Here is a 26951-nt window from a genome sequence, read left to right as displayed (position 1 = left end):
TAACGTCCCAAAGCGACTAAGGCTATGAGAGACGCCGTAGCAATCAATCAATCAATCAATCAATCAATCAATCAATCATTTTATTCAGACATGAACTTGTATGCACAGTACATGCCCACGAGATGAGACAAAAGGAAGAAGCTGCTGGTATTCTTCCTGACGAGGCCTCACCCCGGGTCACACATCAAAGGCAGAAGGGTGGTTACATTCCTTAAAACTCAACAAGCTCTTTAGTTCAATGTTCACAGAAGGCACATGGGATTACAAAGTGAAAAGAAAAAGACCAGTAGCGCTACAGTTCGCAACACAATAGAAAATATGACAGGAGTGAGGCTATCACTGTAAACAGCATATATCACAAGTATTTGATAGGTTAGTGGTTATAATCGCAGGAGGACGATGTGAGGATGCTGCGCAAAAATTTGCCTGTTCACATACACTAGTAGTATTGGAAGTGTTATGTGGAAGACCGTAATTTTTCTGACGTCGTGCACTGAAACGGGCAAAGTTTCGCTAAAATGTTTGTTTGTTTATTGTGCTTTACACATTAGAGAAGCATTGTCCAGGGGCAGAGGCAAAAGGTGATAACAGGGATCACCTGACTAGGCCCCTCTCCCAACAGAAACGTGCAGCCCAATCAGGCACCAGTACTGACACGGCAGAGTGAATGTAAGCATTTAGCAAAAAAAAAGCAAAGAAGAGAGCATTATATGCAATCGCGATTTTTCAAAAGTACAAAATTAGTAACATTAAGCTATGTACTTATTTGAAGTTAATTGCGGTCCTCAAGATAACAAACACAGCATATGAAGCATTTGAGATCTTTTGTTATAGTCGGTCACTTTGATTACGGAACGGAAATGCAATATTGCCCTGAAAGTTTGACGTTCAGTAAGGCATGCTGACGGGCTAGTTGGTTTTGCATCTAGAAACTTGGAAAAAAAAACACCTAGGCGCAAATAATAACCTAGGCGCCTGTCCGTTGTCTCCTCGTCTCTTTTTTGTCCTTGTGAAATTATTTGCGCCTAGGTGGTTTTTTTTCAAGTTTCAGTATGAAAGTTTGACGTGTTTGTTTTTAACCGTTTTCTTTTATACCCGCTTCTCACGCAAACATTATTTACTGTTCCCATACAAGCAAGCTGCCTTGTTTATGGTACACGATATTTGAATCAGCGCGACCATGGATGCGCACTTGCACCGCAAGGCTCACGATAGTTCTCAGGTATCATAACATCTCATCAACTTGAAGCGCTCCCGTAATTATATATCTGCGCCATGTTCAAACTTAGCGTGGTCGACAGCTTCTTGCATTCTAATTGAGAGAACTGTCGATATGCGTGCCCGCAACACCACTGAATAATTTCTTCTAAGTGCGTGAGTTCCATCGATAAAGCGTGTAATATCAGAGCATTTCAGTCCATCTTCCAAGTCGACACCGCCTTTGACATCTGCTGGAGAGGCTGTACCATCCACCCACAGTAATACAGAAGAGGGAGGCTGTCGCTCAGTAATCGCCTCTGCTTGTCACCAGACTCAGAAGCCGCCTCCATCCAATGGCTACGACACAAAGACGAGGAAGAATGGCGGGAAGTGCTAGACCATTGGCAGCACTCATCTTGTAAGCATACAGAACGAAGCTGCAGCACATCTTTGCACTTCGAATACGACTGTAGCAGCGACATGGCACAGGAATCGAGGTGTATCCCTGCTGACTTGGAATACTTCAAGAAGCTCCGACGCATACTCATTCCACAGGGAGAAAGCCATGCTGCCCTTGAAGTAAAACAATCCAAAACCGAATGATATGGTAATCACGTTCGTTGAACAAATAACCCTTGTTCATGCAGGATTGACGGGGCTTGTTGCCCAGCACAGCCGGGTGTCCACCGCTGATACGATGGGTAGGAAGGAAGGAAGGAAAAACTTTATTTTACTCTAGTCCTTTTTCCTGCGGTTTGGGAGCATCTTCAGAGACGTTTTCTCCTTGATTTTACCCCCGGGAGTCTTCTCTGTCGAAGTCGTCCGCCTCTAATCAGTGGTCGGTTGCCCTCAGTCCAGGGCTCCGCTGGCCACTGCCGCCCGTTGAGCTCGCTGTACCAGACCTTCTTGGTCTTCACAGCGGTCGCTGGACAGCAGAGTCTCCCACTGCTCCGCACTCGGGTTTTGTATTTTGGGGACCACGTCTATCTTTTGGCAGGCCCATGTGATGTGATAGAGAGTGGGTTTTCCGTCGCACCAGGGACATTTGTCCGCGTATATGGTAGGGTGCATTTTGTTTAGTATATGTAGGTTTGGGAAGAAACTTTCCCATCGCAGGGTGCTGGGCTTCTTTAGGGTGAATTTCTTGAGAATTGGGTTTTTGACCTCACCTTGAGTAGACGAAAACACCTTGTCCTATGATTCTCTATGGCCACAGATGTCTTTGTGCGATAAAAATTCATGGTGGTCATGATCATCGTAATCATCTTCGTCAAATCACGCTTGTCAGTCCCACAGATATTTAATTGCCTGCGGAGAAGAATCCCAACTTTCTGAAGCTGCCGTCTAAGAAACTCACATCTACAGAACAACACACAGCCCTCCAAAGGATGTTTGTTATCACTTTCCTAAGCCTCGCTTAGGTGAAGGCAAAAAACTTAAGCCTGTGACTGCAACTACCGCATCGCGACTTGACTACGAGGGGCCGGAGCTCTGATATTGCGAGATGTCGTCAGTTGCAACGTCAGTGAGTGATAATGCCTAGTGCTGCCTTCCTCATCTCAACTTCAAACTGCAGCACTAGATGTACCTGAAAAAGTAACGAGGTGCCCGGTACCTCAGAAGCAACGGCGAAAGGACGAAAAATAATTGCACACATCACTGCTCTTTGAACGCAGGCTGGGCCCCGCAGAGGACAGCCTAGTATGTCAGAACGCAAGTTTGTTTCTCCTCAGTTGAGGAGTGGTAGGGAACTGCAGCAAGATGAGGAAGAGGAATAGCAGGGCGCAACTATTAGTACAGCTCGCAGAAGGATTCAGTTTACGCATCATGAATACTTTCTTCCACGAACAGCAGAACCAGAAGTGCATGTTGGCGCGTCCGAATGGCAAGCCTAACATTAGAAAAACAACATTATGTACAGCGCGAAAAACTAAGACAGGGGAAGAAACACGCAAACAAACAAGCGCTGAATATCAACTGAAAATTTTATTAGGAAACTCGTGGTTATAAAGGCTTCAACCCTGCACGCGCAGGCGCACAAAGCCTGAAACAACAAAACAACAAAAACAGCAAAACCGAAACAGCAAACCAAACCACACGTGTGCATTAGCCTCATTGCACTGCCGCAGTACTATCAATATATTCCAGTTCTACCTGGTGTAACGCCACCAAAGGTTTTGCAACGCATGGAATGCGCGATGTGGCGATCAGATACGCCTCTACTATTTCCCGGCACTTCTGATCCCTGTGCCTGAAGACAACGTCAGCACGCCCCAAGTCAGGAGTACACACGCTGTCATTTTCCTTACTGCAGTCACGGCAGTGCAGAGCGAGATTAGAAGAAGCGGCAGACGTCCCCAGCGACCTCTCGTGTTCTCTCAGGCGAACGTTGAGGCACCTTCCAGTCTGCCCATAATAAATTTTCCCACATGATACGGGTATTCTGTACACAACGCCCATGTTGCACGGCACGTATCTGTTGGCGTGTCTGACAGCGCATGCTCCTGCAATGGGCCTCGACTCTTCCATCCTTCTCCTGACCGCGGCACAAATCTTGCCAACCTTATTAGATTTGTGACGCCGCTCCTATCCACAGACGTCAGTATGGAGCCTCCAGTACAGAACGGAACATCATCCAGCTGGAAATGGACAAAATGCTTACTAAAGACATTATAGAGCCCTCGTCGAGCCCTTGGGCCTCAGCAGTTGTCCTAGTTAAAAAGAAGGACGGGAGCTGGCACTTTTGCGTTGATTACCGGCACCTTAACCGCATCACGAAAAGGACGTGTATCCTCTCCGAAGAATTGATGATGCTTTGGATTGCCTTCACGGAGCCAAATTTTTCTCGTCCATCGACATTCGATCTGGCTTTTGGCAAATTGCAGTAGATGACCAAGAGCGTGAAAAGACTGCATTCGTCACACCATACGGCTTATATCAGTTTAAAGTTATGCCGTTCGGTCTCTGCAATGCGCCAGCTACCTTCGAGAGAATGGACTCCTTGCTTCGAGGATTTAAATGGGTTACATGCCTATGTTACCTAGGCGACGTTGTGGTTTTTTCGCCCTCCTTTACCACGCATCTCGAACGACTTACGAGCATTCTTTCTGTCTTCCGTAAAGCCGGGCTGCAGCTCAACTCGTCGAAATGCCAATTCGGTCGTCGCCTACTGACCATCCTTGGACATCTGGTCGATGCTTCGGGTGTCTGCCCGTACCCTGCTAAAGTTCAAGCCGTCAAGGACTTCCCTCTTCAACGATCGTCCACGGATGTGCGCAGCTTTGTAAGCCCGTGCTCCTATTTCCGACGTTTCATCAAAAATTTTGCTGGCATCACTCGTCCCCTCACAGAGCTCCTCAAGAAAGACAGCCCTTTTACCTGGGGCCCTGCCCAAGGACAGACCTTTTCTTCCTTAATCCAAATTGCTCACTTCACCATAAACTTTATCATCATCCATCACTTCATAACGACTTTTTTTCTTTGCCTACTTCGATTTTTGACCGCCGCGATCATCCGTTTAAAGTTAGACGTTTCACGTGCAGAACATTTATCTATGCGCATTCATTCTTACCACGCACAATATCTGACTGGAACACTCTGCCTTCACATATCGCAACCACCACTGATCCTGATAAATATTTTAAACTTATATCTTCAATAACTGCTGCTTAACTCTTCGCATACATTGTTATTTTATTTGTTCATGGCTTCCTTTTTTGCAGGGTTTGTGACTAAAAAGATTCATTGTATTAGTGTTCTGTTTGTATAATTTTAATAATGCAGTAATATTCGTTCTTTGCCGCGCTGCCGTTCTTTGATTCTTTTGCTTACTTATATGTCATGCAAAGTGTCTTATTTGTGCTTTTGATTGATTCTTTTGCTTACTTATTTCATCCAGTGTGTCTTATTTGTGCTTTTGTTGTTTGTTTCATATTTGTGGTTTTTCTTTTATTCTGTTCAATTGCCTGCGCCCCCCCCCCCTATGTAATACCCTCTCGAGGGCCTTTAGGGGTATTCTGTATAAATAAATAAATAAATAAATAAATATATTGGCCCATTTGGACCCGTCGGCGCCAACACAGACGCCAGCGGATGTGGTATTGGCGCTGTGCTCGCCAAACGTCACCAAGGTCAAGACCGTGTCATTGCATATGCCAGCCGTCTTCTTTCAACCGCCGAGCGCAATTACTCCATAACGGAGCGCGAGTGCCTAGCCCTTGTTTGGGCTGTCGCTAAATTTCGACCCTACCTGTTTGGCCGTCTTTTCTCGGTTGTGACAGACCACCAAGCTCTTTGCTGGCTTTCTTCGCTGAAGGACCCCACAGGCCGCCTTGGTCGTTCGGCATTGCGCCTGCAAGAGTACTCTTACACCGTTGTCTACAAGTCCGGGCGCCTACATCAAGACGCTGACTGCCTTTCTCGTCACCCTGTGGAGTCGCCAGATCCTGGAGACAATGACCTCGGCCCGTGCTTATTCGCTATCTCTTATCTGCTTAACATAGCGGCCGAGCAACGGCAAGATTCCTCCTTGCGTCCCCTTATTGACCCCCTCACCTGTGCCAACCCCGATCCTTCGCTCCAACTCTTTGTTCTTCAGGATGACATCCTATACCGCCACAACCTTCGCCCTGACGGCCCATCGCTCCTGCTCGTCGTTCCTCAGCGTCTCCGCTCGTCTGTCCTCTCGGAACTACACGACCTGCCCACCGCGGGCCACCTCGGTGTCTCCCGCACGTACGATCCAGTCCGACGCCGCTTCTTTTGACCCGGCCTTTACAGTAGTATTCGCCGTTATGTTGCCAGCTGCGACCTCTGTCAACGCAGCAAGCGGCCGTCCACTTTGCCTGCTGGCCTTCTGCAGCCTATCGGCGTACCTATGGAACCCTTCCACCGCGTAGGACTAGACCTCCTCGGACCTTTTCCTACGTCCAGTTCCGGCAACCCTTGGATCGCTGTCGCGACTGATTACGCCACTCGGTACGCTATCACGCCTGCATTACCAACCAGTTGCGCTACCGATGTCGCCGATTTCCTATTGCAAAATGTCATCCTTCATCACGGTGCCCCACGCCAATTGCTGACGGACCGCGGCCGCTACTTTTTGTCCCGGGTAGTTGACGACATACTTCGGTCCTGTTCCGCGCAGCATAAACTCACTGCAGCGTACCATCATCAAACGAACGGGCTTACCGAGCGCCTGAATCGGACCCTGACGGACATGCTATCTATGTACGTCGCACCCGACCATCGTGATTGGGACATTGCATTCATTATTACAGCGCAACGACGGCACAGAACAAGAGGGGGACACAACGGCGCTGACCGCAACTTGGGCCCCCGGCCAAGGACTTGCCTGATGTTGTCGGGAAAGGAGATGCCCTCCATGACGTGGATCTGTTGTCCGGTGACTGGAGTCATCTTAGGAAGAAGTGCACGAAGCGCTGGGAGGGTCTGTTGCGAAAGGAACTCGCTTGTACGGTCAATAGACCGTGATAAATGGTGCCACTGGGAGAAGACTCCGATAGTTCATGTAGTCAAGAGTTCGACGGAAATCCGTCTGGTCAGGCATGGTGATGCAATGAAGTGAAGTAGCAGTCACTGACCATAGTCGAAAAAAGAAAGGCGTTTCGAAACCCGTACGGGTTTCTTGTTCACAGTGAGCAGGACAAGAGCGGTGGCGAATTTATATCCGGAGAATGTGACGTAAAGATCGGGCGTAGATGCCTGGCATGGGGCCAGCGTTCTTGTTTAATGTTGCTTGTGTTGTTTGGATGAATAGCGATTCCAGCAGAAGGCGCGTCGTCAGGTTTCTCTCCTTAGATAAGATGGAGGCATTGCCCCAGTCAATCTGGTGGCCAGTGTCGTGAGCATGACCCGCCAGCGCATTTGTGGCATGCTTTTCGTTTTTCACATCACGTTGGTGGTCCTTTATGCGTCTTGAGAACTTCCCTGTCTCACCGATGTAGGCATGATTGCAGTTCAGGCACGGTATTTTGTAGACGACTCCTGGAAACTGCTCATTTGGTAGTCGGTCTTTCACATTCATTAGCTGATTCCGCAGCTTGCTGACAGGCATGTGGGCCACGCGCAAGTCGTATTTTGAGAACACACGAGACAGCGCTTCGCTGATACCAGGCATGTATGGAATGCCTGCTCGTGTTCGATACGTCCTACAATCAGTGGTAGCTGGATGTGCAGCTCGTTCTTGTATCTTTGATATGAAGCGGCTCGGATAACCGTTGGCTGACAGTTCTTCGTGCACTCTTTTTAAATCCTTTTCGAAACCCGTACGGATTTCGAAACGTCTTTCTTTTTTCGACTATGGTCAGTGACTGCTACTTCACTTCATTACATCACCATGCCTGACCAGACGGATTTCCGTCGAACTCTTGACTACATGAACTATCGGAGCATTTACGGACAACACGTGGTCACCAAGATTCGTCGCTTTGTTTCACTAACTTCGAGAGTCGTTCAAGACCCATCTAGACTTCAACCTGACATGCAGGTGGGAGAACCTGGTACCCAAGTCTCTCCGTCTGAAAACTCCCGTCAACTCCGTCTGGGGCCACCAGATCATTCAACACGCCGAAAGGAAACTGGTACTTGCACGTGTTCAGGAATGCCGGCAGAAGATAAAGCGCCTCGAGACCGACTCGTTTTTCGCGCGCAGACAGCTCGAATACATTGTCCAAGAGCGCTTTCCGGACGTACAACTGCACGCCAACTACACGGCAGCGGTAAGAGAACGGCATTGCAAGGCATCGCATGAGAAGAAGATTGATGCTCTTCGGATTCCAAGAAAAGAGAACAAAAGACAGGTTGTGGTGAACCTCTCCTCCTACAAGCCAAGCGCAGCAGAAACCTCTGTCCTCTGCCGCGGTTTGAACTTTAATACAGATCGCCCACCAGAAAAGAAAAAGGTAATCTGTGCGGTTGAGCGTGCGGTAAGCCTGCTACCTATGAACGTCCGAGATGAAGCCCGCACTCGCGCTATTGGCGTTCTCTCGAAGTGGCGGCATAAGCCCCTCTTCTCTGTGGCTGAGAAACGAGCCATACGCGACCTCAGAAGGAACCCGGAGATCGCCATCTTACCGGCAGACAAAGGGAATGCTACCGTCCTGCGCAACCGCAGTGAATACAATGACAAGATGATCGGTTTGCTGAACGACGGCACCTACTTGTCTGTACCACGCGATCCTACGGCCAGATTGCAAACGAAATTGCAAGAACTGCTGGCGGACCTATTTAAGCTCGTGCCCCCGGATAACAAGAAACTTTACTACCGCCTCCTATGCACAAATGGTTCGGCTCCTGCTATATACGGTCTACCGAAGATCCACAAGCCTGGAGTGACCCTACGCCCGATAGTGGACTTCACAAGGTCGCCACTGTATCGACTTTCGGGGTACCACCACGAAGTGTTCAGCCCTTTATCCGGAAAGACTAGGACGTACATTGGGAATTCTTCAAATTTTGTTCAGAAACTGCATGACTTGGAATTGGACGCAGAGGACGTAATGGTCTCCTTCGACGTCACGGCACTCTTCACCAGTGTCCCGGTTGACCTAGCCGTTTCCACGTGCGAGGAAGCGTTGGAGAAGGACTGCAATCTGGCAAGTCGTACGCCCTTCAACGTTCCAGAGCTGAGCACACTGCTACGGTTCTGCCTAAGCAATACGTATTTTTCCTTTAATTCAAAATTCTACAGACAGACCCAAGGCACTGCGATGGGCGCTTCCATATCGGTCACCACAACAAACCTCGTCATGGAAGCACTAAAGGACAAGGTATTGAATGCTTTCACTCGAGCACCCAAGGTCTTCTACCGGTATGTCGACGACTGTTTTTTGCATATTAAGGAAAGAGGACGCGTCGCGGTTTCTACATGAACTAAACAGTGTCGAACCAAGCTTGAAGTTCACGGCCGAGTTTGAGCAAGAAAACCGCCTTCCCTTCTTGGATGTCCTGGTCGAGCGGAGGGACAATCGCCTTTCGTTCTCTGTGTACAGAAAACCTACGCACACAGCCCAGTACTTAAATTTTAATTCAAATCATCCAGTTGCGCACAAAGCCTCCGTCGTCACATCTGACCAAACGTGCACACGTGTCTGCAAAGGCCAAGAAGATCAAGAAAAGGAGTTAAAAAGAGTGCACGAAGAACCGTCAGCCAACGGTTATCCGAGCCGCTTCATATCAAAGATACAAGAACGAGCTGCACATCCAGCTACCACTGATTGTAGGACGTATCGAACACGAGCAGGCATTCCATACATTTATTTATTTATTTATTTATTTAGAACATACTGCAGGCCTACAGTAGGCCCAAGCAGGAGGGGCGAATACATAATATATGCAAAAAAGAACAGGTTTAGCAAAATTAAAAAATGTTAAATACAAGTTGTAACACAAAATACAGCAATAAATACAAGGCTCAGATGCAAAATACAAAAAGTAAACGTAGAAATAAATGGCTGGTATCAGCGAAGCGCTGTCTCGTGTGTTTTCAAAATACGACTTGCGCGTGGCCCACATGCCTGTCAGCAAGCTGCGGAATCAGCTAATGAATGTGAAAGACCGACTACCAAATGAGCAGTTTCCAGGAGTCGTCTACAAAATACCGTGCCTGAACTGCAATCATGCCTACATCGGTGAGACAGGGAAGTTCTCAAGACGCATAAAGGACCACCAACGTGATGTGAAAAACGAAAAGCATGCCACAAATGCGCTGGCGGGTCATGCTCACGACACTGGCCACCAGATTGACTGGGGCAATGCCTCCATCTTATCTAAGGAGAGAAACCTGACGACGCGCCTTCTGCTGGAATCGCTATTCATCCAAACAACACAAGCAACATTAAACAAGAACGCTGGCCCCATGCCAGGCATCTACGCCCGATCTTTACGTCACATTCTCCGGATATAAATTCGCCACCGTTCTTGTCCTGCTCACTGTGAACAAGAAACCCGTACGGGTTTCGAAACGTCTTTCTTTTTTCGACTATGGTCAGTGACTGCTACTTCACTTCATTGCATGGGAGAAGACTCTGCAAGACTCTCAGGTCGGAATGGCTTCAGCAAGTGCGAGCGTACAAGGAGCGCTTGAAGGTTTTGGTACAGTTCCATGCTGGGCCAGAACATTCGAATGCACAGTGGCACCATTTATCACGGTCCATTGACCGCACCACCGAGTTCCTTTAGCAACATACCCTCCCAGCGCTTCGTGCACTTCTTCCTAAGAGGACTCCAGTCACCGGACAACAGATCCACGTCATGGAAGGCATCTCCCTTCCCGACAACATCAGGCAAGCCCTTGGCCGGGAGCCCAAGTTTGAGATCAGCGCTGTTGTATCCCCCTCTTGTTCTGTGCCGTCGTTGCGCTGTAATAATGAATGTAGGTAACCAACTCGCCCAAAATGTTGTATTATGGGACATTGCCTTGCCCTATGTAACATTTGCTTAATTCATCGCGGCATGACACCACGGGCTATTCGCCTTTCTATCTTCTCTATGGCCGGCATCCTGCGTTGTTGTTGGATACACTTCTGCCTTCTTCGGTCTCGACCGCGGAGTACTCACGTGACGCCATCGCCCAAGTAACCATGGCCCGCGAAATCGCCCGCGACCGTCTCACCGCCTCCCAGGCCTACCAGAAGTCAGTTTACGACCGCCGACATCCACCAGTACACTACGCGCCAGGATCACTCGTCCTCGTTAGGTCTCCCTCTCGCCGTGTCTGTCTTTCCGAAAAACTACTTCGTCAGTATAAGGGCCCTTATCGCGTGCTCCGTCAGGTGACCGACGTGACTTATGAGGTTGCCCCCTCGATCCTCCGTCGTCATCCACCCCCCTGCCACTGACGTTGTTCACGTAGTTCGCCTCAAGCCGTACCGTGCACCTGCTCTGACTTCCACTTAGCATTGGGACGATGCTTTCGCCACCGGGAGTTATGTCAGTGGACAACGAAGAAGACAGTGCTGAGCTCGTGCACGGAGCGCGAAGAGGACGAAATGTGGTGTGTGCGCCATTGGCCGGCAGTGGTTGGACTGAGCTGCTGTCAGCATCCCTCTGTGACTTCTCCTTGTGTGCGTATATTTACGTAATAATATTTTACTCGAGAACCGCTTGTCCTAATCAGCATTCATCGCAGTGAGCTTTAATTGTCCTCCTCTGCGGCAGTGACTAGAGCACGAAGGAGGGCGCCCCATGAGTAAGTTCTTGCCAGGCGCGCACACGGTCTCTCATGCGGGCACGCTGTGGGCGAGCACGCGACGCCCTGGTCTATTGGCTCTCTGACAGCTTCAGCATGTGTTTTAAAGCGTGGTTGTTTAGAGACACCGGCTTTATCTTATCGTGGAACAAAGGCGTTACATCTATTATCCATTTCTTTTCCCATGAGGACACTGACAATTCTGGGAGTTTTCTTTTTAGCGCTAACCACCATGCTTTAGGTTGGCTTGATGCTGGTGCGGCCTCGCCCGCAAATGCCCTTCAAGTGCAATGCCGGTTACGTAGGCTAAACAGAGACGCCTGAAGAAGAGAGTAATGGAGCATGAAAATGCGAGAAAAAAGCGGCCCTCTTTGCCACGTTGCAGTTCACTGTGGTAACTGCAAGTGCAAGTATGACAGGGATCAAGAAAGAAGCTTGAAAATAATGGCCGGGTTTCTTCTATCCCAAAGTATCGTTTCAAAAGATGCAAATGAGCACCGTTCTACAAAAACACACCTGTGTATTTTCGTCATGAGAACAAGGTGACGCGCGAAATCATAGAAGGGTTTTACATCCACCATCGCAGCGTAAAATGCGTCAGCAAATCCTTCTGTGACAATAAATGACAAGAAAATAGGATATCTTCCCTTCCACTTGACATAGATTCCATCTTTCTGACTGCGTTTTTAAAGCTTTTTGAATATCTGATTGTTAGATTTCGCTATAAATGTGAACTTTTCCGTCCTTCAATAAATTCACTTGTTAGTCAAGAGTATCTCCTGCCTGTTCCGCCGTTGTTGCGTTGTTTCGCTGCAATGAATGCATACCAACTCGCCCAAATTTCTCCTTTCCTCAGTGTGGTTGCTTTCATCGGCACAATCCTTCCCCCGGCACTGGCCACCCTGAGTAGCCACAAGGCAGGAAAAGGCAAAACTTTACCGATCGGCGCAACGCTAAGCTTAGCCCTCAGGGCAGCACAGTCGTCACACCATTCCGCTTATCCGGTGAGGAAAGCGTGTCAGGCATGCGCACCTGAGCGCCCGCTGAGCAATCGCTCCCCATTCACATGCTTCTTTCAGTGGAACTTCGACAGCGCTTGCCAGGAAAGCGTGAGTCATGCACACGAAGGATCTCGAGAACTTGAGCTCAAAAAAAAAGATAGCTTGTCGTCTTGTCAGCTTGTCAAATATTTTGTTCTAGATGTATAGTTTGGTCAAACTGCAAAACAGTGAAAAACAGTGGCTGTGGCTGGCGAAGTAGCTACTAGTACAGTTCTTATTGAAAAAAGGAATTCGGCTGTTTCTGGGAAGCACACACGCACGGCTAAATATACGCGAGTCCTGTATCCCCATTATACAGGGCCTGTGCAAGCACGTCAGAAAGCAATCCTTAGGAACCGTTCATTGAGTAAAGAATTGCGCAGCGTACATGAAGCTGGAACAGGGGGTGCCTGTGAGCTGTAAACCGCACTGTGAATTTCATAAAGTGAACGCAATGTGAAACTGTCGGGCACAGCAAACAGCGACTGCACGGTCTGAAAGCTGCGGCAGTAAACGCTGGTCTTTGTGGTTGCTTAGTAACGCACGCACAGGTGGTGACTGCGACTGAAATAGAAACAAAAACACGTACATTGTTTCAGCGCATGCTGCAGCTGTTCCAGCGCACGAGCGGCTTCATTTGCGCTGCACCCGTGGTTTTGAACCCACAGACAAAATACAAAACCTTATGTAATTGAGGTAAATAAACTGACGATTCAAGCATAGGAAAAGCTACGCAGATGGCTAAGAGAGCAGCAGCGGCGGTCACGTGAAGGCCAACATACGATATCATCCGTCAGGATGGCGAAAAATTCAGGGGGCACTTTGGCTCTCTAAAATGCCGCAAGGCGAAAGCGTTGCCTAGCACACTGCTTGCTTTTTCATTCTTTTATTTTTCACATTTCTGTATTTTTTGTTTATTTTGTTATTTTTATTTTATTCGTTTTTGTACTTGTTTCTTTTCTTATTGTCATTTTTTTAATTTCTTTCATTTTATTTGTGACACTCATGCATTCACTAAAACGGAGAGTTGAGCTAGTTGGTACATACTGCTGGGAAAAAAACCGCGCTCAGACGAGGGACAAAGAAAGAAGAGGACAACAGGATCGGCGCTGTTGTCCTGTTCGGCTCTTCTTTCTTTGTCCCTCGTCTCAGCGCGGTTTTTTCCCCAGCAGATGCATTCACTAGATGCGCCGTTATTCATGCTCAAACCCTGAGCCTCCGTGGCGGAGTGGTAGCGTCTCCACTTCTAATGCCAAAGGCCCTGTTTCGATTCCCAGCCTCGACACAGGTTTTCTTTTTAGTAGTGACGCCGAAACGCGGACAGATTTGCTAACATTCCTTGGTCACGACAATATGAGGCATTAAAGGCTTCCGCCTTAAAAATGCAGCCTAACTTAGCATGGCCGCTGCACAGAGCATCCCTTTCATTGGCAGCCGGCGTCTGTGCGCTGACCGAGCAGAAACGTCCACGCTGCCCCTAGAGCACTGCGGACTTTCAGAAGGGTTTTCTGGCGGGGTGGTTGGTGCTTGTCGTTCATGATTAAACTGCGCGAAATAAACACGGACAGAGACAGAAAACACGTACACATAGAGCGCAGACGCTCTATGTGTTTTTTTTTTCGCGCAGTTTAATCATGGACTGTCAGAGGCGAAAATCTAACGCTATCCCGCAACTTCCGAACCGATGGCAGGCTTCGAGCTTCCCGAGAAAACCTAATGCGAGACAGCAGTCACAGGCAGCCAGAAAGTTGCCAGGTAATGAAAATCCAGAAGCGTGTGAAGAAGAAGAAGACTGTTATCTTCGGCGACTACCCAGCTCACTTGCTACTATCACCACCGCAGAGCTCAGTTTTATTCATAACTACGGCTCACCGAAATAAGCAGTTTTAGAGTTTGTCGTCGTCACCGCAGCGCCGTCGCCACAGCGGGCACAATATTTTCACGTGTCGCTGTTTCCACCCATGGCTGCAACGCGTGTTCATTCGAGGCATTCATGTTCAGTGAATGTCGACGCAGCAACGTAACACATGAGTTATCGACCCTTGCTGACAGCGACGCAGTGCCTCATAGTTTAAAAATATCCTTCTAAGTCGACGGTGCAGTACGCACCAGCTGTTAACTCGGTGCACTGAACTTACGGGCGCGTCTGCTAGAGCTATTGCCATAAAGCGCTCCGTTACTGTTCTTGAAATTCCTGCGCACGTCGTAAACGAAACGTAATACACAGGCAATGCCGTTTTAGTCGTAGTAAATCATGCACAGAGCGGACTTTTATGAGGAAAACTCCTGCCTAATATATTGCTTCAGAGCTTTAAACTCTTCATATTGTATTTCACCGGCGTTTGAATAGTCGCTGTTAGGCACACTCTACTATCTCTCTGCCGACAGTTGTTCACTGAAACTTTCTCTCGTGGCACCGCACAGTTGAGCATCAGACGGCTTTTACTCGAAGCTCTACACCAAAGAAGTAGTTTCAAAATAAGCCAATTTTCAATGTCAATAAATAAAAACTTCCATATAGTTTGAATTTCTCACTGTAAGGCATACTCCTAAATACGTCACCTGACTGTCCAAAACTGTTGTCAAAAAGGAGCCTTTGTGATTTTTGTCACTCTGTATTCAAAGTTTGCCCCCCAATTTGAATCCTGACTCCTACAGTCAGGTTCCTCTACTTGTACCGAGCACCGACTGCCATTTCAACTTATTAAATGCCGTGGCCATGTCAATTTCTTCTTTTTCAGTATCCCCTGAAACATAGTTGTTGGGCTAGTCGGTCAATCATGGTAAATAAAAGGGGGTACTGCGCACAAAAAGACACGGACAACAAGATAACACAACTGCGCTTGTTGTGTTATCTTCTTGTCCGTGTGTTTTTGTGCGCAGTACCCCCTTATATTTATAACCTAAAACATTTACACCTTAGATTGCCTATCTAACGCACGCTCCTCGCTTTCTGTCGCTTAAAAATAATGCTTTCCATAGCTCGCTTCTCTGTCCTCAGTGTAATAAAACTTTTGTTGGCGTCAATGTTTCGGTTCCATAGCTTACAACTGTCAAAACATTACTGGTTTCAGCATTTCCTTTAAAGAAAAATGATTCCCGGGGTTCATAACTTGAGAGCTCCGGCCAAAAGCTCTCCATCTCATTCTTCAGGTGCCGCCGCGGTGGCTCAACGGTTATGGTGCTCGGCTGCTGACCCGAAAGACGCGGGTTCGATCCCGGCCGCGGCGGCTGGAATTTCTTTGGAGGAGAAATTCTAGAGGCCCGTGTACTGTGCGATGTCAGTGCACGTTAAAGAACCCCAGGTGGTCGAAATTTCCGGAGCCCTCCACTACGGCGTCTCTCATAGCCTTAGTCGCTTTGGGACGTTAAACCCCATAAACCAAAACCAAACCAAATCATTCTTCAGGTGCTCTTTCTATTTCATGGCACAAATTTACGATCTCTGCTCGGACCGATCATATTTTAAAACGCAGCTCTTGGGCGCCCGTTTCTCGTTTCGCGGCGTCACCGTCGCTGTTGTTCGTTGTAACCGGCAGTGGACACTTTACTCGCGCTGTAAGTTGCGAAACCAATGGAGCGGGAGCCTGGAAAGCAAAGAAAAGGCGCATGACGGCCCTTTTGGAACAGTGGACACCTCAATCATGCTTTAAGCTACGTGGTGGTAGTGATAGATGTGCGCTGCATGTGTTGGCATTGACAGCACTGTGCCATTTTAAGGAAAAGAAGTGCGCATAACTGTCTCCCTGGCTCAGTGGACGCTTGAATAATGCTTATATGTACGTGGGGGTGATACGAGAGACATGTGGGCTGCAGGCATTGACATCGTTGTGCCAGAAACGCGGTGCTGAAGCCATAGGCCGTCGGCGTTTAATGTGTTCATTGGCGTTGGCGTTGACAACGTTTTACACTCTGATCATTTTAAGGAAAGAAAGTGTGCATAACTGGCTCCTTGGGTCAGCGGAAGCCTGAATCGCACTTATAGGTACGCGGGAGGATGAGAGAGAGATTGTGTGCTGCATGCGTTAGTGCTGACAACGCTGAGCGAACTCTCGCGATCAACCGTTAACTGCCACCTGCCAGGGTGGCAGAGTAGGTGGGGACTTTAATGTACATAAAAAGACAGAAAGGAATTTTTTACCGCTTATGCAGGAGAACATTCCGTTCCTCTCGCTCGTAATGCCTCCTACGGCTGTGACAACCACGCAAAATACTTGTATAGACCTCGTCTTTGAGAACTAGGCATTGGTGCAGCAAGTCGAGCATGTATCCGTCTATTTCTCTGACCACGAAGCTTCCTTCATGACAATCAAGAACTGTTAGTGGACCGTTATGAAGGAGGAAATTGTGTGAAAAATAACAAGTTTTCTGTAATTGTACATACAGCTCTTGCTCGAATTCTTTGCCTCAATCTATCGAAAAGCTGAAACAGCTGGTGAGCTGCGCTCAAATTTCGCATTAGCAAGTTACGTAACCGTCGGCAATTTTTGATTACTTCCTTAGCACTTTCGCTGGCCAAAATGGAGAAATTCGGGCTTGCTGGTTTACGGTCATGCTTGAAGAAGCGTGATGGACAATGCAAGAGAAGGAAACCTCTCGAGGCGTCGGTCACTTTCCCGTCGCATCCTTCGTATTGTTTCAAGTATGTTCGATACCTCATTGCCTGTCATGAACTGGTGCGCCCTACCCAGACTTTGAACAAAGAAATGAAAATTCGTTTTGCGGAAAGAAAATGACGCAGTAACCGCATCTCATATCTCGGTACACACCCGAACCACGTAAGGAAAGGGATAAATGAGGGCGTGTAAGAACAAAGGAGGGAAGAGGTGTCTAGGGCGCTCATCTACGACCCGGAGTACCCAGGTTTGAACCCAACCGCGGCTGCCGCGTTTCGATGGACGCGAAACGCAAAAGGGGCCTGTGTGCTGCGCGATGTCGGTGCACGCTAAAGATCCCTAGGTGGCAAAAATTATTCCGCAGGCCTCCACTATGGCGCCTCTTCCTTCCTTTCTTCTTTCACTCCCTCCTGTATCCCTTCCTTTAGGGCGTGGTTCGGGTGTCCATCGAGATATGTGAGAAAGTTACTTAGTCATTTCCTTTCGTCAAAAATAAATTTTCAATCTTCAAAGAGGTACCGTAGCGGAGGTCGCTGGAATTAATTTCGCCGACCTGATGATCTTTAACGTGCACTGACATCGCCCAGCACACGGGTGCGTTTTGCGTTTAAAACATAGACGTGGTCCCCAAAATACAAAACCGCAGTGCGGAGCAATGGGAGACTGTTGTCCAGCGACCTCTGTGAAGACCAACAAGGTCTGGTATAGTGAGCTCAACGGGCGGCAGTGGCCAGCGGAGCCCTGGACCCAGGGCAATCGACCATTGATTAGATGTGGACGACGTCGACAGAGAAGACTCGTGGGGATAGAACCAAGGAGAGAACGTCTCTGAAGATGCCCCCGAACCGCAAGAAAAAATAAAGTATTCCCTTCCTTTTTCCCTTCCTTCGCCTTGCGTTTCGAAACGCGGCAGCCGCGGTCAGGTTCGAACTGGGCAACATTTTGTAACGACCTCAAGGGTACATTAAGCACTAAACGCACGTGGTCCCTCCTACGTGCTCTCTTGGATCCAACAACCATTAAATCTCAGACACAAGTAAACACACAACGTCTAATACAACTAGAGCTCCAAAAGGGCACCGACGTAATTGGCCAACTGCGGGACACTTATATACCCACATCTCTTCAGTCGGCAGATCCACCCAATCTACCTCCACCTAACCCAGAACTTGATGCCGACATCACCTTAAACGAAGTCCGCCGAGCACTCTTCAGTATTCGCCGCTCTACGGCGCCGGGGCCGGATGGCATAACGTACAAGGCACTACTCAATCTGGACGAAGTCTCCCTCCAGGAACTCACGGAGCTCTTTAATAACCACTGGCAAGCTGGGACGCTCCCATCAGCCTGGACCCATGCCAGCATGCGATTTATACCCAAACCGGGCAAACCCCTCACTCTTCAAAATTTGCGCCCCATCTCCTTAACGAGCTGTGTCGGCAAGCTCTTCGAGCATGTCATTCTCAATCGCCTGCAACCGTTTCTAGAAACAACAGGCTTTCTATCCAACGTTCAATTCGGCTTTCACCCAAACATCTCGGCGCAAGACGTACTTCTTGCCCTTAAAGAGTCCCTCTTTTGCACCAGGCGCCGTACAGCCAGTACGCGAGCCATACTGGCCCTGGATATTCATAAGGCTTTCGACACAATAAGCCATGACCATATCCTCACGACATTAGCCACCACGGGATGCGGCACCCGCATATGGCAATATATTCGGGCCTTCCTTCAGGGACGCACGGCAGAACTCCACCTTGGGGATATTGCCTCCCAGCCTTTCCCCCTGCCTAACCGGGGTACCCCACAAGGGGCGGTTCTGTGACCTTTACGTTTTAACATTGCCCTAGCGCCCCTGGCAAAGGCCCTTGCTGCTATCCCAGGGCTGCACACAGCCATATACGCAGATGATATAACCCTCTGGACAACGGGAGGATCCCTTGGAACAGCCCAGGATATCCTGCAATCTGCCATAGACATCACCACCACTCATTTAGCAAACACAGGCCTCCGTTGCTCTCCAAATAAATCGGAACTCCTGCAACTGAAGCCCCTCCCCAGTGACCCCCAGATCGAACTACACATGTACGGCAATCCAGTGCCCATTGTGCCTCAGGTGAAGATTCTCGGCCTTCTCATCAGCAACACACTCGATACAACCACCACCCTTCAGCTCTTGCAAAAACAGACTAAACAGGTCGCTGCACTTATCAGGCGGGTGGCAGCACGCAATCATGAGCTGTCTGAACGGGAGACCCTCAATATGGCAAATGCACTAATCATTAGCCGCATTATATACCACCTCCCATACCACATACTCACTCAGCGGCAAACAAAACAGGCAGACATCCTAATACGCACGGCTGTCACCTCCGCCCTACGTCTTCCACGGACGGTTAGCACGAAACGTCTCCTGGCCACTGGTACACACAATACAGTGACCGAATTAATAGAGGCTCAACGCACCAATCAATTAGTCCGCCTCAGTCGCACAGAAACAGGACAACGCCTACTGCGGCAGCTACGTCTCAATCCACCCATTCCCACCCCAACAAGTCCTACACCTTACATGATCTCTCTGCGCACTCAGGATCACATATATCAGAAGCCCCTACCGCGCAATATGAGCGCTAGTCTCCATCAGGGTAGGCGGCAGGCACGAGCGAGCTATTACACGAAAACATACAGCAACCGCTGCGATATCCTTTATGTCGACGCGGCAGAAAATTCAAAACCAGGATATTTCACGGCAGTCGCAGCTTATGAAGACGGCACAGTGGGGGCCGCCGCCACTATCCCGACTAATTCGCCTGCAGAAGCGGAAGGAGCCGCCATCGCACTTGCTCTGGCCCACTCCACCATTGACAAAAACGTAACCGAAATTTGCACAGATTCCCAGGCTGCGTACCGCCACTACCTAAAGGGCGTGGCGACGCCGGCAACACATCGTATTCTTTCCACAGTCACCTCTCTCGACAGAACGGTTACTCTGTCGTGGGTCCCTGGGCATGCCTCGATCCCCGGTAATGAGCGCGTTCATGCGCTGGCCCGAGAAATTTCCTCCCGGACCCCGGATTATCAGGCACCCAGCCCTGCGAAAGAGGCTACATCGGTCCTGCATACATATCAAATTACAACATTCTACAAACTCAGCCGCATGACACTGCCACCACCCCACAGTACCTTGGATGGATGGATGGATGGATGGATAGGAGCGCCCCCTTTGAAACGGGGTGGTGGCAATTGCCACCATGCTCAGCTTTTCTTTATTTATTTTTTTTTTGTTTACTGTGTTGGCAATTCTCATTAAGATTCTCCATCAACTTTGCCTACGGTTTCCTACTATTCTAACCTTATGCCACATCTCTGCTTTTCAGCCACCAATCCTCCAATCGCTTTTTGCTGACTTCCACTGCAGATTTATTTACATGACCATTGTTATCTTTAAACCCTAGGGCCTCAGAAAGAGTGACTGTGCCTGCATCGACATCCGGATGGATACCATCCCATTTGATTATGAGGTGTTCAATTGTTTCCACAGATCTACCACACACTGCACATGTGTCATCTTCTTCGTTAAATTTCTTTTTGTAGCTGCGCGTTCTAAGACACCCTGATCTAGCTTCAAAAAGTAGGGCACTGCCTCTTGAGTTATCATAGAAAAATTCTTTCCTGATCTGCCTTTTCCAGAATCGATATAGTTCTACACTATGTTTCTTTTCCATTGAATTCATCCAATTTTTAACTTCCGCGTTTTTAACCTTGTCGCCCTCATTCAGCGCCACATGGCGACAATTACAGACAGGCTGTTTTATTTTCCCCCACCGTCTCTCATGCTTTCACCCCACCTTTATTCCTGATTGTACCACCTGTGGCGTGCCCAGATCCACACTTTTCAACTAGCTTTGGAAATGTTCTTCCCCAAAGGCAGTACCCCCCATACCGAATCCCACTCATTCTTCCTGGGAGGCTGCTTTACGGACCGCTCAGCCCGCCGGCCAGAAATGGCTGGTGGATCGGGCTTTACGTGAAGCGCACGCCCGTGGACTCCTGGACCAGTAGGGGACCACCCTGGAAATTTTTTTTTTGTGTGTAATAAAGTTGTTTCCATCCATCCATCCAACCCTGGTACTGCAGCTCAGTAGACGAGCGACTTAACCGCTGAGCCAGCGCAGCGGTTCAGGTTTTTTTTAATAACTTTCCTGTTTTCTTCACATTCAGTTTTATATAAGTTATATAAGCTTACCTTTGAACTTTGCCGATTATGGTTTTGAGTAGTAGGCTACAAATCCTTGAAGAAATTGATTAGCTGTGCAATGACATCGGCAGATGAGAGGCTACTAGGGTGTTTACCATTGACTCTGATACCTACTGTCTTCCAAACCAAAATTTTAGTGCTTCCAATCAAATCAAAGAAGTTTATTGCATAGCTGCACTACAGTACATGGTTATGGGGTATATGTACATCAGGAGGCCCAAAAGTCGAAACTGCAAATACAGCCTCCTATGGGTACATTAACAGAATACATAACCCGGCGCATGCACAACAATCCGAGGTAAAAAAAAAGAAAGGCAAATAAACAGACAAAAAGGAAAGAAGTGTACAGCAAATCAATGTTACATAGTGATTGCAAACACAACAACGTTATTAAACATCTAAGGAGTGGTGTTTTAACATTTTTTTTTAACTGGTAAAATCAGGAGGTCCAACTTTAGGTCTTTCTTGCTAATGTTTACCTTTTCTTTTATGCGAAGCATACTAAAATAGCCCAACCCAGCTCCTCGAGCGCGGCGGCGTCGTTACCATTGACCTTTCGTGACCTCCATGTCATACCACGTGAGGCGTGACGTCACAGCAGATGTAAAACGGGGGCCCAACTCGCGACGTCGCGCGAGGCGTCGTGAGCAAAGATGACCACGTGGTGCGTGACGTCACAGCAGATGAGAAACGGGGCCCCAGCTCGCGCCGTCGCGCGAGGCGTCGCGACCAATGTGTTTCCTGCTTCTGCCGCTAGGTGCGCTGTAGTGAACACGTGATGCTGGAGCGGCGGTATACATGGAGGAAGAAAAAAACTAGGAGGGAGCATGACGTCACAATCTTGAAGCCTAGTCATAAAAAATATAGTGGAAAGCATCATGGGAAAAAGGCCCTCACGTGACAAGGCAGCGGTAGCTCTTAGCCGGATTTCGGTTTCGGTTTCGCTCTCTCGTTCTACGAGCAACTGCGCGACCATCTGCTTGTGTTCACTGACGGCTCCGTGGTGAGCACAAACTACTCGCTCGCCGCAGCGACCACCATCCCCGAGCGACGCGTGCGCTGACTGCGGCGCAGTGGAGATATTGGAGCACATGCTCCTTCTCTGTGCCGCTTCTGCAGCGCCGCGTCGCGAGATGCTCGCGGCCTACAGGGCGCTGGGTATCACCCCGGACGGTCTCGAAGCGCTCCTGTGGGCGCGCGGCAGTGCGCGCATCCGTGACAGAACAATGGTAAGCCACTGTGCGTTCATCAAGCTGGCGGACTTGACTTCCCGCTTGCTCTTTGCCAGGTAGTGCACGCGTGACACGAACGCTCCGTTGGTGCTACCTCGGACGGTATACGCGGCCGGGCGCCCCACCCCGGCCGCTAGTGCAGTGTGCCGAGCGCGCGATTAGTCCGAGACAGGACGCTACATGCGCGCGGCTATGTAGTACATACAGTTTACTTCTTTTTGTAAGTGATTGTGCGCAGTGGCCGGGAGACCCCGCGCAGGGGCAGACGTATAAACCCGCCGGCACTCCCTCTCGACAGCGATGAGAGAAATACTTCACTGCCGCATTTCACGTCGGAACCGCGTATGTGCGCGAGCGTATTCGGCGCGACTTGTGCCTCGAGATTAGCGGAGAACGGCGGGCCCATGGGCGGGCCGAAGTCCGCCTGCGCGAGAAATAGAATCTCGCGCAGCGCGCTGGAGCGCTCGTTACCGTCCGCCGTGAGCGCTCTGGAAGCCACTGCACCCTTTTTTAGAGGCTCGTTTTCTTCGCCTACTCTCGAGTTCTGCGCTTATAGCATGCGCTGAAATAAACGCTCCGTATGTGTGTATAACGACGAGAGGAATTGCTCACTATTCTCTATATGAAACACAGTTGAACAGTGACGAGGTCGCGGCCGCACCCTTTGATGAAAAGTTTACCTTCAGTTTTCTACAGTGCTCCCAAAAACTCAAGAGTGTAATCAACAGAAGTGTTGAGACGCGGAGCCTTCAGACAACCTCGAGCTCGGTACGCATTCCGCCAAAGCTGCAACACAGGCGCTGCGCTTCTGCGCTACATCGGAGCACGGACATTCACTAAAAAGCACCGCTGGTTGGCAGTCTAGTAACTGTGGAGGAGAGCCTATTTCCCAAGAGTCAGTGCGCAAAAGGGCCCTCGGCAGCGGCGTCAGAGGAGGATGGCTTGCAGAGGCTGAGCGCACCCTCTCCTAGTTTTTTTGCCTCCATGGCGGTATACAAGGGGGTGCGCCTGCCTCTGCTAGGCGTACACGGGATAGAGATGCCTCCTGGAGACAGGGCTGCTCGTTGGAATGAGAAGCGAAAGTTGCGGCGTGCTACAGAGACTGATGAAGAGCGTGAAGAACGTCTAGCCAAGCGGCCTGCTCGATATGCAACTCGGCGACAATATGCTTCGCATCTGACTAGGCTTAACCTGAGCTAAGCCTCAGCCATTTTTATTTTGCTTGTTCCTTTCTGTTCACCTGTGTTTGATTTGTATTCACTTTTTTTCGATGAATTCCAGAGTGCACTGCTCAAATTTTTTATCATGTTTGTCATTTTTGTTCTTCCACCTGCTATGGTCGCTGATGGGACTGGCAGTAATCTAAATAACTAAAAAAAATAAATAAATGACATTGGGAATTTCAGTGAAGGGAGCAAATTATTCCAAGTGGAGATGGCAAAGAACGATGTAGTTTGCTTTCCATAATTAGTCCGTACTTTTGGCAACAATAAATTGTTCGACAAAGCAAAACGCGTGACGTTATTATTAATTAGTATTTCTATTTTCAGGAGCAAAGTTAACACATATATACTTTTTGATGACCTTGAAAAGAAAAACCAGGACCTGAAATTTGTGTAGATGTTCAAGGGGCAGGACATGTAGTGAAGGGACCAAAGGTGCAGACGGCTGTGCAAAAGAAGAGAAAGTGATGATTCTAAGTGCTTGTTCTTGCATAGAAATGAGTATAGAAAGATGAATTCTGTATGTGCTGCCCCATGAAGTGATACAGTAATTAATATAGGAGTGTATGAATGCGTAATAGATTGAAAGCAACGTATGTAATCTAATAAACAGCCTTGTTCTGATAAGAGCCCTTATTCCGAAACGAATTTTATTAACAACAAAGGCAACATGATGATTAAACTTTAGGTTCGAATCAATAATCACACCTAGAAATGTAGCAGAATGTGTTTGCAGTATGGAAACATTATTGATAGATATTGATAAATGTGGCGTAATTTTTCTTTGAGAGGCGTGAAATACCACAAAACTAGTTTTAGACGGATAAATTTTAATACAGTTAGCGTGACTCCATTTCTCTAAGGATAGCGGCAACTAGTCAAGATTTGTGGTTAATTCAGAAGACGTGTTACCAGTAGCCATGATGGTCGTGTCGTCAGCGTACAAGAGACATTGGGTTGTATTTAAATAAGTCTGAAGGTCATAAATATAGGCTAGAATAAGGAGGGGTCCTAGAATTGAACCTTGGGGCACTCCTTTATTAATTAGTCTATGAGATGACAATATACCTTCAATACACATGTTCTGGTACCTATCGGATAAATAACTTTTGATCAGAGTCAACGCCGGGCCTGTAATACCATAGCTTTCGAGATTAGAAAAAAGACTACAATGATTAATATTATCGAAGGCTTTGGTATAGCCTATGGAGACAGCGCCGGCTATCATACCGCTGTCAAGTTGTGTTTTGATCCATTCAAAAAAATATAAGAGGGCACTTTCCGTTGAATGACCACGTCTAAAACCGAATTGAAAAGGAGACAAGATATTAATTTTTTCGTAATAGGAATGTATTTGTATTTCTAGTAACTTTTCTACAACCTTGCTTAAAGGGAGACTGAAGCACTTTTTTTAAAAATCGGGCTGGCAGCGGCATCCTATAGTTTTTCATGCTGCATACTGTAATATCCCATCCAAATAAGGCAAAAACAAGCGCGAATTGCCTTTTTTTAGCCGAAATATGCGGCCTGTGCCGCGGGGCACGCCGCGCGGCGCGCCGCCGCCCGTGATTGGTCAAGAGAGGTCGTGACGTCACTTTGAGGACTGGAGAAGCTGCCGATGCGGATCCGGCGCTGCGTTGAGTGCAGATCGCAGCTTTCCGTGTCGTTGTAAAAGCGAATACGGCGACTATTTTTTTTTTACTGACCTCCGAAGAAAAGGATACTACAGTTTGCTCATTCCACGTATCGCCTGAAACCAAAAAAGACGCAAGCAAAAAATTCTACGCCTAGCACAAGCATACGCCAGCGTCAAAGACGCGATGCAGACCATGCGTAAAAGGTGCCGGCACAACCTCGGCTCGTATTCTCGGAAAGGAAGTGGTGCGAACAATACTCAAGTCAATTACCACCACCGGACGCCTCCTGGCTCGCCCGGAAGAGCGTCATCCTAAAGAAAAGGCCCAAAGCACTGTGTACAAAAAATCCTGTTCTCAGTACCCGGCGTTGCAGGTTGGGGCAAGAAAGTATTTCAAGGAAACGATGAAGGAGCACAAAGTTGGTGTCAAAATTAGCGAAGCGCAGTGGCCAAGCACTGCGAGGCATGTGACCACAAGATAGTGACGCCATCATAGTGCGCTGGAAAACAAGCCAAATACGCGCACAAGGCTGCTGCTTCACTCATGGCGCGTTCAGCAGATGCCAGAAAATATTAATCGCTGCCTCGGAAACGTTCGCCCTTCCTAGATTTGCAGTTTAGGTTCAGTGAAGTAGTTGCCAACTATATGTGTGTTTAAAAGCCAAACTAGCTGCAACTCGCCCGCTGCCACAACTTTATGAAGAAACCGAGTAAGGTTGCGGTGTTTTCTTGCAAAAACTCGGTTGGCATTCATTTCTCTCATAAATTTGCATCCGAAATCAATGTCGAACGCTTTCATTTTAATTGCTGAGCTACGATTCAACGAGATGCTGCATATGAAGAGCTTCGATGCTTGCTTGCTTTGCTTTATTGTGCTTTGCTCTGCATGCTTGCTTGCTTTGACACGTCGAACCGAGTATAAAATCACTAACTGAGCCTTGCTGAGCACGTCTCAGGTGGTCTGGCTGCACCTGAGCTGAGGATAGCGACACATGCTTGAGCCTCTATAAGGTTTCTTCATGGGCTAAGTGAGCATGTTTCTACTTGTAAAAGAGGCGCTTCTTCGGAATGGTGACACGCCTCTCATGCGCAAGAAAATCGAAGGAACTGTGTCATGGTTCAGCCGCGCCTTTTCGACAGAAATCTCCAGAGGTCACATTAGGGACAAGCTCTGCATGTAGCCGCTCTTACGAAAATGCTTCGAGCAGAGTAGGCTTGCTTTGGTCAGCTTGAATTCTTCGTCACAGCAGCGAGCGCTTGCGCTTCGAGCTTTTGATCTTGCTAAAAACAGTGGAAGACGACACAGTCTCGGCCGTATTTGTTCATGGACACGAACGCAGAGTAGTACCTCGTGTTGAATCTGATTCTCAAGGTCGGCTGACACGCTTTGTACGTCACAACGCACGCAACACGAGAAACAACGAGCGCTGAAAGCTCGCTCGGGTGCGCCGAAGTATCCCCGGCTCCTCAACGTGACGTCACGTTGGCCGACATGGACGAGGTTTCCCTCTCCGCTGTTCTCCTCTCCTACGCTTGCGC

General features: G+C 48.5%; 1 protein-coding gene across 1 annotated transcript in view; it reads left to right on the top strand.

The window, feature by feature from the left end:
- Window positions 1–26951, top strand: part of LOC149337733 (putative sodium-dependent multivitamin transporter) — a 188487-nt gene that overhangs the window by 12332 nt on the left and 149204 nt on the right. The gene's annotated exons all lie outside the window — the stretch shown is intronic.

This window comes from Amblyomma mixtum, chromosome 7, assembly GCF_055824585.1.
Source record: "Amblyomma mixtum isolate Tamu chromosome 7, ASM5582458v1, whole genome shotgun sequence".
Taxonomy (NCBI): Eukaryota; Metazoa; Arthropoda; class Arachnida; order Ixodida; family Ixodidae; genus Amblyomma; species Amblyomma mixtum.
Note: the sequence above shows the minus strand (reverse complement) of the source record. Positions and strands in the feature narration are given on the sequence as shown.